This window comes from Engystomops pustulosus, chromosome 11 (genome assembly GCF_040894005.1).
Source record: "Engystomops pustulosus chromosome 11, aEngPut4.maternal, whole genome shotgun sequence".
Lineage (NCBI taxonomy): Eukaryota > Metazoa > Chordata > Amphibia > Anura > Leptodactylidae > Engystomops > Engystomops pustulosus.
This window is the reverse complement of record NC_092421.1, coordinates 87,681,959-87,695,539: the sequence shown is the minus strand read 5'-3', so window position 1 is coordinate 87,695,539 and position 13,581 is coordinate 87,681,959. Positions and strand designations below refer to the sequence as shown.

Sequence of the window (13,581 nt, the reverse complement as noted above, 5' to 3'; positions counted from 1 at the left end):
TAATACTGCCCCCTATGTACAGGAATATAACTACTATAATACTGCCCCCTATGTACAGGAATATAACTACTATAATACTGCCCCCTATGTACAAGAATATAACTACTATAATACTGCCCCCTATGTACAAGAATATAACTACTATAATACTGCCCCCTATGTACAGGAATATAACTACTATAATACTGCCCCCTATGTACAAGAATATAACTACTATAATACTGCCCCCTATGTACTGGAATATAACTACTATAATACTGCCCCCTATGTACAAGAATATAACTACTATAATACTGCCCCCTATGTACAGGAATATAACTACTATAATACTGCCCCCTATGTACAGGAATATAACTACTATAATACTGCCTCCTATGTACAAGAATATAACTACTATAATACTGCCCCCTATGTACAGGAATATAACTACTATAATACTGCCCCCTATGTACAGGAATATAACTACTATAATACTGCCCCCTATGTACAGGAATATAACTACTATAATACTGCCCCCTATGTACAGGAATATAACTACTATAATACTGCCTCCTATGTACAAGAATATAACTACTATAATACTGCCCCCTATGTACAAGAATATAACTACTATAATACTGCCCCCTATGTACAGGAATATAACTACTATAATACTGCCCCCTATGTACAGGAATATAACTACTATAATACTGCCCCCTATGTACAAGAATATAACTACTATAATACTGCCCCCTATGTACAGGAATATAACTACTATAATACTGCCCCCTATGTACAAGAATATAACTACTATAATACTGCCCCCTATGTACAGGAATATAACTACTATAATACTGCCCCCTATGTACAAGAATATAACTACTATAATACTGCCCCCTATGTACAAGAATATAACTACTATAATACTGCCCACTATGTACAAGAATATAACTACTATAATACTGCCCCCTATGTACAGGAATATAACTACTATAATACTGCCCCCTATGTGCAAGAATATAACTACTATAATACTGCCCCCTATGTACAGGAATATAACTACTATAATACTGCCCCCTATGTACAGGAATATAACTACTATAATACTGCCTCTATGTACAGGAATATAACTACTATAATACTGCCCCCTATGTACAGGAATATAACTACTATAATACTGCCCCCTATGTACAGGAATATAACTACTATAATACTGCCCCCTATGTACAGGGATATAACTACTATAATACTGCCCCCTATGTACAAGAATATAACTACTATAATACTGCCCCCTATGTACAAGAATATAACTACTATAATACTGCCCCCTATGTACAAGAATATAACTACTATAATACTGCCCCTATGTACAAGAATATAACTACTATAATACTGTCCCCTATGTACAAGAATATAACTACTATAATACTACATATATACACAGAAGCGAACATGAAAAAAATCAGTATTTATCATATACAGCTACAGAAAACACACGAGATCCTCACCTATTACATCCAGAGACATCAGGTGACGTTTCCTCGGATTGTACTCGTTCCTCATCTTCTCCATTAGTTCCACCATCTCCTTGTCTCTTCCTCCAGGTACACAGCTTTCCTGCAGAGTTTACCACACAGACGTCTTATGTTCTGCACTTTCCCATTGTCCCTTCTTCTGCTATAACCTATACTCTGCCACAAATACTGTAATAGAGCCCCCTGAAATATTAGTACCACACAAATAGTGCCCCATAATGTAACACCCCTACCCCAGACATATAATTTATGCCCCCAACCTACCCCAGACATAGAAATTATACCCCCTGCCCGCCCCACACATATAATTAATGCCCCCTGCCAGCCCCAGATATAGAATAATCCCCCCACCCCTACCCCAGACATATAATTAATGCCCCCTGCCAGCCCCAGATATACAATAATGCCCCCTGCCCGCCTCAGACATATAATAAATGCCCCCTGCCAGGCCCAGATAAACATTAATGCCCCCGCCATATAATTAATGCCCCCTGCCAGCCCTAGATATAGAATAATGCCCCCCGCCCCAGACATATAGTTAATGCCCGCTGTCAGCCCCAGATATACAATAATGCCCCCCGCCATATAATTAATGCCCCCTGCCCGCCCCAGACATATAATAATGTCCCCTGCCCGCCTCAGACATATAATTAATGCCCCCTGCCAGCCCTAGATATGGACTTATGCCCCCCCCCCGCCCTAGACATATAATTAATGCCCCCTGCCAGCCCCAGATATAGAATAATGTCCCCCACCATATAATTAATGCCCCCCTGCCAGCCCTAGATATAGAATAATGCCCCATGGCTAGGCATAAAATTAATGCCCCCTGCCAGCCCCAGATATAGAAAAATGCCCCCCTGCCATATAATTAATTCCCCCTGCCAGTCCCAGATATAGAATAGTGCCCCCCTGCCATATAATGAATCCCCCCCCTCCCCGATATACAATAAAGCCCCCCATTCTATAATTAAAAAAAAAAAAAAAACACATAATACTCACCTCTTTGGAGCAGGTTTCTTCCCGTCTTCCCTCGGTCTTCTGTGGCTTGGTGCAGAGGCGCGGGATAGTGACGTCACTGCTCCGCGCCTCTTACACCAAGCCGCGGAGCTACACGGAGGCAGGCGACTGGACAGCTGACAGCTGGTAAGTCAGCCTCCTCCACACTACACAGGTCGCGCAATGAAGTCAATTGCGCGACCTGTGTAGCTGAATGTATACACAGACGCAGAAGCAGCGGTGCTGCGCTGCGTCTGTGTACTAATTAATAGTACCTGCATCGTACGATGCAGGTACTATAGATTAAATCAAAAGTTGTATGGAGTGCGAACCGGCCCCGGAGAAGCTCCGGACCGGCCCCAGACCGGCCCACCGGGAAAATTCCTGGTGGGTACAATGGCCAGTCCGCCCCTGGTCACATCCTCCATTCCACAAGAAGCTGATTCTTGTACCAGATATAGGAACTGATTCCAGACTTGTAGGGGCTATAATATTCATACAGCCCAGGGTGGTCTTAATCCATCCCTGCTCATAGAGACACACAGAGCCACCAATACACATGTGAACAGAGCCTAAAGCTGCCCGTGCACACAGTCATGTATTGACTGATCTCAGTACGGACAGGATACTAAGTCATGGGCACAGGGTCCTTCCAATAGTTCTTCAATTCTTGTTTTGCATGTTATAAAATCAGTCCTAACATAGACGATGTGTAGTAATAATCCAGCCATAAGACAAATGTCACCTAATATACTACACAAAGAGAACGCACTCATGTTTTACCCCCTATGCATCTACTCAGCAGCGTTTTTTAATCTTCATTCCAAGGAAAGCAAAAGTAGCAGCCAACTCCTGAATACAGCAAGACTCAGGACTATGAGACTGATGTATTCTCTCAGCACTGCTGCAAGCAAAATGGCACAACACTTTTTCATCCCATTTTGCAGCTTTATAGAAAATTTATCATCAGTTTTTATGTATTGTGAACCAAAGAAAGCTGTAGCGATACTGATGCAGAAACATATCTTGTTTATACCTGGATCCGAGGGGTTTTGCTCAAAAAAACAATTATAAAATTCAGGACCTTGGGAAAGCTGGGTTGCATGCTAGCTGTCATTGATAAACACATTACACTATCTGTCCAGCTAGGACTAATCAACTTGAGCTGGATGACTGCAGTTGGGGATGGTGCAGTCCGTAGCTGTTACATGACTCCAGAACTTTATCTCCAAGTATTCCTGTGTTCATCCCTCCTGGCATCCCGACACAATCCGTCATTATTCATCCAACAATTAATATATGATTATCACTCAGGTATGTTGGCGCGGCCGCCCTCCGGGAGAAAGCCTCTTTATCAGCCCGGGATTGCGCCATGTCAGGAATTTTTTTGGATGAAGTTGTTTATAAGTGAAAACATTTGAAGTTTTCTTTTGAGAATCTTCCAGATTCTAAGCGGCGAGTGTCCGCTGGTGTTATATGGGTCTCCCGGGATACAATGTATCGTAGACATTCCGCAGGAGCGCCGCTGCCATGAACCGAGGGGAAATTAAAGGGGATTTACAAGATTATTGTATCCTACAGGTAGTTTGGGGTCCCCAGCAGCCCTGAGGGTGAAGGAAATGTGCCCCCCCCCCCCCCAACGATATGTCAATGCATGAAATGGAGGCAGATAAATGTCATAGGGGAGGAGTCCCAACAATGATACAATGATCATCTCTCCCTCTTAGCTTCATCCCCCCCCCCCCCTATCATAATATTCTATACAGTTATATAAACTTTCTCAATATTGAAAATTAGTTGACCTGATTCTTAGGACCCAGACCTGCATCGGTCAGCTGATCACAAAGGTCAATGACCTTATAGAAAGGGGTCCTTCATGAAAGAAAATCTACCATCAAAATCCAGGGACATTGCTCATAGATCCAGGCACCGGGACTGTGGTATCTTATTATATGTGTTATCCATGGCCTCCTGCCTTCTAAAAAAATTAACTTTTAAAATTATGCTAATTAGCAAGAAGGGCTTGGGGTGGGGGCATTACCAGAGCCCCTCTGCGCTACAGCTTCATAGTCTCACTCTCCCTCTGTTCCCTTGGCACTTCGCAGCTCCCTCTCTCTGATGTAATCTCACCCAGTGAGAGGAGGGAAGTGCTCCTGCACAGTGTAACAGACTTTGAAGCTACAGCATGGAAAGGCTGTGGTAACAACCCCCGTGAATCCTCCAAGCTCATTACCATAATTATAAAAGTTGATTTTAGAAGGAAGGAGGCCGTGGATAACGAATGTAAGAAGATACCACAGTCCTGGTGCCGGGATCTATGAGTAATGTCCCTGGATTATTTATCATGATGCATTTTGATGGTAGATTTTTTTTATGTCTTTATGTATTTTTCAGTCTTTTTTTTCCAGGCACTTGACACTGAAGTGAACGGTGATGGGTTTGAAGCGTCATAGATACAGTAATGAGTTTATATGGCTTTAGTTACCTATAGAACAAGTGATCACTAGAAACTGCAATATCATTTCTCAGAGTAAAGTTCTTCTTTCTCCTCTCATTTATTTATGATGTCAGATTACATAGCAGTCTATGTAGAGGGGAGGAGGATCAGTGAGTCACACAAGTAGTTCTTCACTGAGGGTTGAAAATTTACAAAGACAAGATAGTGAGTTGTGTTGAATAACGATGAATGGACCTAAATTTTATGTTCCGTTCCCTTGTTCGGTGGCTCCACCCATCCTGGACCTGTTGTGTGATGGGCTCCAGAGCAGTCAATCAGGCAAGCTTCACGTCTCTAGTACCTGGGCTGTGATGATCGAGATCGACGTACCAGGGTGTAACCTGGTGGGGGTTTAGGTCCATGTTCAGTACCCAAACCTGGACCGACAAATTTAACCTTCAATTAGTGAGGAGTAAGATTACATGGGAGTCTCTGCAGAGGGGAGGTGGATCAGTGAGTCACAGCAGCTACCTCTCCACCCATGAGCACAGAATCAGATACACAGTCACTGAGGAGACAGATTACATGGAAGTCTCTGTAGAGGGAGGTGGATCAGTGAGTCATGGCAGCTAGGTCTCCACAGATGAGCACAGAATCAGATACACAGTCACTGAGGAGTCAGATTACATAGAAGTCTATGCAGAGGGGAGGTGGATCAGTGAGTCATGGCAGCTAGGTCTCCACAGATGAGCACAGAATCAGATACACAGTCACTGAGGAGTAAGATTACATAGGAGTCCATGTAGAGGGGAGGTGGATCAGTGAGTCACAGCAGCTATGTCTCCACAGATGAGCACAGAATCAGATACACAGTCACTGAGGAGTAAGATTACATAGGAGTCCATGTAGAGGGGAGGTGGATCAGTGAGTCACAGCAGCTATGTGTCCACAGATGAGCACAGAATAAGATACACAGTCACTGAGGAGTAAGATTACATGGGAGTCTCTGCAGAGGGGAGGTGGATCAGTGAGTTAGAACAGCAAAGTCTCCACTGATGAGCACAGAATCAGATACACAGTCACTGAGGAGTCAGATTACGTTGAAGTCTCTGCAGAGGGGAGTTGGATCAGTGAGTCAGAGCAGCGAAGTCTCCACAGATGAGCACAGAATCAGATACACAGTTACTGAGGAGTCAGATTACATTGAAGTCTCTGCAGAGGGGAGTTGGATCAGTGAGTCATGGCGGCTAGGTCTCCACTGATGAGCACAGAATCAGATACACAGTCACTGTGGAGTCAGATTACATAGGAGTCTCTGCAGAGGGGAGGTGGATCAGTGAGTCATGGCGGCTAGGTCTCCACAGATGAGCACAGAATCAGATACACAGTCACTGAGGAGTCAGATTACATAGAAGTCTATGCAGAGGGGAGGTGGATCAGTGAGTCATGGCGGCTAGGTCTCCACAGATGAGCACAGAATCAGATACACAGTCACTGAGGAGTCAGATTACATAGGAGTCTCTGCAGAGGGGAGGTGGATCAGTGAGTCATGGCGGCTAGGTCTGCACTGATGAGCACAGAATCAGATACACAGTCACTGAGGAGTCAGATTACATAGAAGTCTATGCAGAGGGGAGGTGGATCAGTGAGTCATGGCGGCTAGGTCTCCACAGATGAGCACAGAATCAGATACACAGTCACTGAGGAGTAAGATTACATAGGAGTCCATGTAGAGGGGAGGTGGATCAGTGAGTCACAGCAGCTATGTCTCCACAGATGAGCACAGAATCAGATACACAGTCACTGAGGAGTAAGATTACATAGGAGTCTCTGCAGAAGGGAGGTGGATCAGTGAGTTAGAACAGAAAAGTCTCCACTGATGAGCACAGAATCAGATACACAGTCACTGAGGAGTCAGATTACATATGAGTCTCTGCAGAGGGGAGGTGGATCAGTGAGTCGCAGCGGCTACGTCTCCACAGATGACCACAGAATCAGATACACAGTCACTGAGGAGTCAGATTACATAGGAGTCTCTGCAGAGGGGAGGTGGATCAGTGAGTCACAGCGGCTACGTCTCCACAGATGACCACAGAATCAGATACACAGTCACTGAGGAGTCAGATTACATAGGAGTCTATGTAGAGGGGAGGTGGATCCGTGAGTCATGGCGGCTAGGTCTCCACTGATGAGCACAAAATCAGATACACAGTCACTGAGGAGTCAGATTACATTGAAGTCTCTGGACAGGGGAGGTGGATCAGTGAGTCAGAGCAGCGAAGTCTCCACAGATGAGCACAGAATCAGATACACAGTCACTGAGGAGTCAGATTACATAGGAGTCTCTGCAGAGGGGAGGTGGATCAGTGAGTCACAGCGGCTACGTCTCCACAGATGACCACAGAATCAGATACACAGTCACTGAGGAGTCAGATTACATTAAAGTCTCTGCAGAGGGGAGTTGGATCAGTGAGTCAGAGCAGCAAAGACTCCACTGAAGGGCAGAGAATCAGATACACAGTCACTGAGGAGACAGACTACATGGGAGTCTATGGACAGGGGAGGTGGATCAGTGAGTTATGGAAGCTACATCTCCAATAATGAGCACAGAATCAGATACACAGTCACTGAGGAGTCAGATTACATGGGAGTCTCTGCAGAGGGGAGGTGGATCAGTGAGTCATGGCGGCTAGGTCTCCACAGATGAGCACAGAATCAGATACACAGTCACTGAGGAGTCAGATTACATAGGAGTCTCTGCAGAGGGGAGGTGGATCAGTGAGTCATGGTGGCTAGGTCTCCATAGATGAGCACAGAATCAGATACACAGTCACTGAGGAGTCAGATTACATGGGAGTCTCTGCAGAGGGGAGGTGGATCAGTGAGTCAGAGCAGCGAAGTCTCCACAGATGAGCACAGAATCAGATACACAGTCACTGAGGAGTCAGATTACATGGGAGTCTCTGCAGAGGGGAGGTGGATCAGTGAGTCAGAGCAGCGAAGTCTCCACTGATGAGCACAGAATCAGATACACAGTCACTGAGGAGTCAGATTCCCTGGAAGCTCAATGTATTGAGGTATCAGTGAGTCGCAGCAGCTACGTCTCCAATCACCAGTTGAAAATGGAAAGCAAATTTACAGAGTGCAGAGGGGAAAACTGCTTGGAAAGAAGGAGTATAAAATACTGCGTTACCCTCTGCAGGAATGATTGGATAAAGATTTCTTTATCTAAATTTTCAATATTTTCTTCAATAAAAAAAGATTATTTTGAATCCCATTATCTACAATTATATATATATTCTAAATTTTAAAACATTGAATTAAGCAGAGGGGCACTTACTTTTTTTAGTCTAAGTTCGGGAATTTTTGGGCATTTATTGCGTTGTCTTTTTGTGTTGCTGTACTTGGTTCTGGTTGTCTGATATCACGTATCTCCTTCTCTCGCTCATCTCCCGGAACCTCCGAGGACGATGTAACCGGATCCTCCTTCCCTGGAAATATCTGCCTGGAGAATTCCGCACGGAGAACTTGTGGTTTGGACTGGTCGTCGTCCTTGTGTACAGGAAAAGTACACAATGTATTCAATGTTTCAGAGCTTAAGAGGCCGATGAAACCCGTCTGTGGTCTACCGCAGCTCACACTGGAGCTTGGCTCATCGTCTCCATAGCCGCCCATAGCGCAGTGCGCAGAGGAGCCGGGAGGTGAGCCGACCCGACCCGCAGCAGATCCAACACCAGTGACCGCAGAGCTACCTGTTCTCCCTAAATATAGCCGAGGTTTCACTTTAAAGGCAGAATGTAATATTTTAATACTTCAATTACAAATAATAAACTGGATCGTGTGCAGATGTAGCAGAGCCGAGAAAAGATTTGTTGCCGAACCCTGAAATGCGTGGGTGGGAGATATGACACTTATCATACATATATTTAGATTTTTTACACTCCTTGTGTGAGCTATGGTCAATCTGCTCATCCCCATGCTCTATAACAGTGGTGGCGGACCTAAGGCACAGGTGCCAGAGGCGGCACTCAGAACCCTTTATATGGGCACCCAAGCCATCGCCCCAGCACACCAGACAAGAATCTTCCTGCAGTTACAAGCAACTTAAAAGATGCAGCTTTCAGACATATTTTGATACTTACCTTGCTACTGTAGGAAGAGGGAGAATTAGACAGGGCCGAATTATCTTTGGAGGACCTCCTGCTGCCCCACGATTCTCTGTGTACAGAGGGACACTGGAAAGAAGCTACAATGATGACAAATTTCCATCTTTCTACTGTGTTACTCTCCTCAGGAGGCCAATATGATTGAGAGTTGTTGCACAGGGAGCAATAAGTTACTTCTTTAATCTTTTGTTGGCACCTCGTGATAAATAAGTAGGGTTTGGGGTTACAGTTTGGGCACTCGGCCGCTAAAAGGTTCGCCATCACTGCTCTATAACATTTAGCCTGCAGATGGGGCACTATGTACAATCTGCTCAGCTCCTCCTGCTCTATAACATGCTGCTGCAGATAGGACACTATGTACAATCTGCTCAGCTCCTCCTGCTCTATAACATTTAGCCTGCAGATGGGGCACTATGTACAATCTGCTCAGCTCCTCCTGCTCTATAACATGCTGCCTGCAGATAGGACACTATGTACAATCTACTCAGCTCCTCCTGCTCTATAACATGCTGCATGCAGATAGGACACTATGTACAATCTGCTCAGCTCCTCCTGCTCTATAACATGCTGCCTGCACATAGGACACTATGTACAATCTGCTCAGCTCCTCCTACTCTATAACATGCTGCCTGTAGATAGGACACTATGTACAATCTGCTCAGCTCCTCCTGCTCTATAACATGCTGCTGCAGATAGGACACTATGTACAATCTACTCAGCTCCTCCTGCTCTATAACATGCTGCCTGCAGATAGGACACTATGTACAATCTGCTCAGCTCCTCCTGCTCTATAACATGCTGCCTGCAGATAGGACACTATGTACAATCTGCTCAGCTCCTCCTGCTCTATAACATTTAGCCTGCAGATAGCACACTATGTACAATCTGCTCAGCTCCTCCTGCTTTATAACATGCTGCCTGCAGATAGGACACTATGTACAATCTGCTCAGCTCCTCCTGCTCTATAACATGCTGCCTGCAGATAGCACACTATGTACAATCTGCTCAGCTACCTATGCTTTATAACAACATGCTGCCTGCAGATAGGACACTTTATACAATCTGCTCAGCTCCTCCTGCTCTATAACATGCTACCTGCAGATAGGTAATTATGTACAATCTGCTCAGCTCCTTGTGCTCTATGACATGCCACCTGCAGATAGGACATTATGTACAATGTGTACAGCTTCTCCTGCTCTTTGACATGCTGCCTGCAGATAGGACACCAAGTAGAATCTGCTCCTCTCCTCCTGCTCTATAACATTCTTCCCCTCAGATGGGACACCATGTACAGTGTGCTCAGCACCTCCTGCTCTATATCATTTAGCCAGCAGATAGAACACTATGTACAATCTGCTCATCTCCTCCTGCTCTATAACATGCTGCCTGCAGATAGGACACTATGTACAATGTGCTCAGCTCCTCCTGCTCTATAACATGCTGCCTGCAGATAGGACACTATGTACAATCTGCTCCGCTCCTCCTGCTCTATAACATGCTGCCTGCAGATAGGACACTATGTACAATCTGCTCAGCTCCTCCTGCTCTATAACATGCTGCCTGCAGATAGGACACTCTGTACAATCTGCTCAGCTCCTCCTGCTCTATAACATGCTGCCTGCAGATAGGACACTATGTACAATCTGCTCATCGCCTCCTGCTCTATAATCTGCTGCCAGCAGATAGAACACTATGTACAATCTGCTCAGCACCTCCTGCTCTATAACATGCTGCCTGCAGATAGGACACTGTATTATCTGCTCAGCTCCTCCTGCTCTATAACATACTGCATATAGATAGGTAACTATGTACAATGTGCTCAGCTCCTCCTGCTCTATAACATGCTGCCTGCAGATAGAACACTATGTACAATCTGCTCAGCACCTCTTGCTCTATAACATGCTGCCTGCAGATAGGACACTGTATTATCTGCTCAGCTCCTCCTGCTCTATAACATACTGCATATAGATAGGTAACTATGTACAATGTGCTCAGCTCCTCCTGCTCTATAACATGCTGCCTGCAGATTGCATTTTGAACTACATTCTAATTTGAAGGTGACAGTTTCACTTTGGCTATGATCATGTGCTCCGAAGTATTATATACAGGCAGACCCCGGGTTACGTACAAGATAGGGTCCGGAGGTTTGTTCTGAAGTTGAATTTGTATGTAAGTCGAAACTGTATATGTTATCATTGAAGTTCTAGACAAATTTTTTTTTTTGCCCCAGTGACAATTGGAGTTTCAAAATTTTTTTCTGTAATGGGACCAAGGATTATCACTAAAGCTTCATTACAGACACATTACAGCTGATCATTGCAGCCGGGGACTATAGTAACATCCAGAGAGGTCACCAGAGGTCACAGGGGGCAGAGGGGTCACCAGATGTCACAGGGGGCAGAGGGGTCACCAGAGGTCACAGTGTGCAGAGGGGTCACCAGAGGTCACAGGGGGCAGAGGGGTCACCAGAGGTCACAGGGGGCAGAGGGGTCACCAGATTTCACAGTGTGCAGAGGGGTCCGTCTGTAACTAGGGTCGTCTGTAAGTCGGTGTCCTTAAGTAGGGGACCGCGTGTAATAATATAGGTGTAGATATAGTAAATCCATAAATCACGCTTTGTTCTCGCAGATGTATGTGATATTTCAGCAGCCGGACACGTTAATACACCCGTCTATATTTATCCTGTGAGTGTATCTCAGGGCACTCGCCCTCTAACATGATCTCATACACAAGTCCTGGAAACCTCTCCATGTGACACACGGATCACACAGAGTCTGATATCTTATCATCCAGGACATAGAAGACTCAAGGTAAGTGACCTGTGATGTCATAGGGAATAGGGACTTATGGTGGTGACCTGTAGTATAAATGTGTCAGGACTAAGATCTAAATCTATCTATCTATCTCCTATCTATCTATCTATCTATCTATCTATCTATCTATCTATCTATCTATCTATCTATCTATCTCATATCTATCTATCTATCTATCTCCTATCTATCTATCTCCTATCTATCTATCTATCTCCTATCTATCTATCTATCTATCTATCTATCTCCTATCTATCTATCTATCTATCTATCTATCTATCTATCTCCTATCTATCTATCTCCTATCTATCTATCTATCTATCTATCTATCTATCTCCTATCTATCTATCTATCTATCTATCTATCTCTCTATCTATCTATCTCCTATCTATCTATCTCCTATCTATCTATCTCCTATCTATCTATCTATCTCCTATCTATCTCCTATCTATCTATCTCCTATCTATCTATCTCCTATCTATCTATCTTACAGACAACAGCTGCCTTGAACTGTGCACGGGTCTGCCACCTGCTGGTCATTCATCCTTATATCAGGTGCGCCTTATAGTCCAGTGTGCCTTATATATGAGCCGTACTTACAGACAACAGCTGCCTTGTACTGTGCACAGGTCTGCCACCTGCTGGCCATTCATCCTTATAATCAGGTGTGCCTTATATATGAACCTAGATGTTTTAGCAGGCATTTATTGATGGTGCGCCTTATAGTCCCGTGCGCCTTATATATGAACCATACTTACAGACAGCAGCTGCCTTGAACTGTGCACAGGTCTGCCACCTGCTGGTCATTCATCCTTATAATCTGGTGCGCATTATATATGAACGTAGATGTTTTAGCAGGCATTTATTGATGGTGCGCCTTATAATCCGGTGTGCCTTATAGTCCGAAAAATACTGTATTCAAAAAAATGTGGATATGTATATTTAAGAAGAAATAGCTGGACAACCTGTAGACAATAAATCATAGAATCAAAGAAAATATACATAGGAATTTATTAAGCTGTAGTTAAAAAAATAATGTAAATATTGGATGGAGGCTTCTCTGTGCTTGTTTTACTAATACAGGCGGTCCCCTACTTAAGGACACCCGACGACCCCTAGTTACAGACAGACCCCTCTGACCTCTGGTGACCTCTCTGGATGTTACTATAGCCCCAGGCTGCAATGATCAGCTGTAAGGTGTCTGTACTGAAGATTTATTCATAATCTTTGGTCCAATTACAGCAAAAAAAATTGAAACTCCAATTGTCACTGGGGCCAAAATAAAAATTTGCCTCGAATTACAATTATAAAATATACAGTTTCGACTTACATACAAATTCAACTTCAGAACAAACCTTCAGAACCTGCTACATATCTAGGGCTTCCCTGGGTGCAATCATTAGGGAGCACAGAACAGAAGTAACAATGTAACAGTGAAGGGAGAATGAGTTGTAACACTTAAGCCCCATGCACACCAAGAAGAGAGAGCATTCTGATAAAAATGATCACTACAATATGGAAAAAGCAAATACACTGTACACAGGCAGTCCCGGGGTTATGCACAACGTACGTTTGTTCTTAAGTTGAATTTGTATGTAAGTCAGAACTGTATATTTTATCATTGTAATGCCAGCCAAAATTATTTTTGGCCTCTG

At 44.2% G+C, this 13,581-nt stretch overlaps 1 protein-coding gene across 2 annotated transcripts in view; it reads left to right on the top strand.

Moving 5' to 3' along the window:
- The window catches only part of GOLGA7B (golgin A7 family member B), a 303,843-nt gene that overhangs the window by 59,804 nt on the left and 230,458 nt on the right, over positions 1-13,581 (top strand). The window contains exon 1 of one of the 2 annotated variants that reach the window (XM_072130939.1): positions 11,858-11,926. The exons of the other annotated variant lie outside the window; for it this stretch is intronic. The gene's annotated coding sequence lies outside the window, so the exon portion shown is untranslated. Of the gene's footprint in view, positions 1-11,857; positions 11,927-13,581 lie in introns of those variants that run through there. 2 annotated transcript variants of the gene reach the window in all.